The sequence below is a fragment of the Neltuma alba genome, unplaced genomic scaffold, assembly GCF_004799145.2.
Source record: "Neltuma alba isolate B1F8T4 unplaced genomic scaffold, ASM479914v2 tig00011588_pilon, whole genome shotgun sequence".
NCBI classification, from domain to species: Eukaryota; Viridiplantae; Streptophyta; class Magnoliopsida; order Fabales; family Fabaceae; genus Neltuma; species Neltuma alba.
Window position 1 is genome coordinate 510,312 of NW_021636241.1, and position 2,073 is coordinate 512,384.

A 2,073-nucleotide genomic window follows, 5' to 3' on the forward strand; every position below is an offset into this window, starting at 1 on the left:
AAACTTTTCAAAATTACAATTAGATCCTTGGTAGGGTTTAGCCCTAAGAACCATCTCATCGAGGTCTCTATTATAACCTTTGGCCTATTTCCATCTCAATTTCCCATACTTAGCCTCTAAGACTTCATTGGAGTCTCTATCTTCCTAGTTTCTTAGTCCCAGAAAATCTTTACTTTGCAATTTGGTCCCTAGGAATCCTTCTATCTCTTCCAGAAATTTCTAGGATTTTTTTTATCAAAAAGGATCTGGTAGCCTACCTATTTTAGGCTATTGGTTACACTTCTAGGTCTAAAATTTAGGATGTTATAGAAGTTCTTCCCCTCTTAAGGCAGTAGTTAGGGGGGCTCCCTTCCCTCTTATATGTTCATACTGACTATGGAGAAATTGACTCATATAATATAAGAGACAAGGGTGAATGGGTTGTGGAAGGTAAATGGGTTGTGGAAGGTAATTAAGGTTGGTAGAGAAGGGCTAGAAGTGTCCCACCTAATGTTTGCTGATGATTTGATCATTTTTGGAGCTGTTGTGAAGGAGTAAATGGATATTAATCTTTCTTGTTTGAAAAGATTCTATGTGTTATCTGAACAGAAGGTTACTTCTGGGAAGTTGGCAATTTTCTTCTCTTAGAACGTTTCTTTTGAAACTAGGAGAGAATTGAAGTTTGTTTTGGGTTTTATGAAGACTGAGGATTTAGGTAAATATTTAGGTATTCACTTGTCTTACTTAAAGGGTAAAGCCAAAAGTTTTGACTTTATGTTAGATAAGGTAAGAAATAGGCTTTCTAGTTGGAAAGCTAATTACTTTAGTATGACAAAAGGGGTTACCCTAGCTAAGTTTGTAATTGGCTTAATTCCAATTTATCTTGTGATGATCACCTTGCTGCCTAGTTTTATTATTGAGAAGGTGGAAAAGGCCTAATGGAACTTTGTTTGGGGTCATGATAGTGGGGTGTGGAAGACTCATCTGGTTAGGTGGAAGCAGCTTTAGAAGCCTTGGGACAATGGTGGATTAGATGTTATAAACCTAAAAGCTATGAATGAGGCTTGTTTGTTAAAGCTTGCATGTAAGTTGCGTAATGGAGACTCTAGATTACGAAGTAATATCCCAAGATTCAAATATAATGATGTGAATGAGCTCTCTTTAGTCCTTCAATTACCTAAAGGTGCTTCTACCTTATAGAGGGATCTTACAGAGGTTTGGGAGCTGCTTAATGAGAACTCGTGGAAGGGGATCGTAGGTGGTAAAGAAACCTCATTTTGGTTGGAGCTTGAGATAGATAAGGATACCATTCTAATTAACCACCGTGTAAGAGAGGTAGTGGAGGGGAGTTTGGAATGGCCTATGGTAGATGTGGTGCAAGGAAATGAGGCTTGGGACTAGAGGAAATTTGAAGAATTTCTCAACCCTAGTGTGCTTGATAAAATTCATGCCTTTTTACCTCCTACCAAGGAGGGATGTGATTTGGTGCTATGGAAGGGTAGTAAGGTCAACTTTTGTAACACCTTAACTTATCACCCATTTAAGCATCAAGTAGAAGCAATTGGAATCACTTAATAAGTCCTTAAGCTGGAAAAATTTAAATTTTAAATTAATCTTTCTTGGGTTACTATTCATTGTAACCCTAAAAATTAGTCTGACTTTGAAAAATCACAATTAATTCTAAAAAGATCAAAATGAGATGGTTCTAAGTTTCACTTGAAGCTTACAGAGAGATTACCTCTAAGTTATAAGCTTAGCTCATGTATGCCTAGGTTTCATGTCAGTGTGCATTGTTCATTTAGTCAATTTTCTAATTTTCCAGAATTTATGCCAAACTTTGGATAGGTATAACTTTTTGTACAAAACTCTAATTTTAATAAATTACCACTAATTTTAAATCTAAAAATGAAATCTATTGATCTACCAACTTTCATGATCAAATTCTTCCATTCGCTTAGAATCTCATAAGGTCAAATTTTGGTCCATTCTAGGTCAACTTTCATCCTTTAAGAGGTCCATTTGTTAGAATTTTACCACCATTCAAAGCATTCCTTTACCATAATTTAGGTCATTTAACAAGAATTCTTCACATAT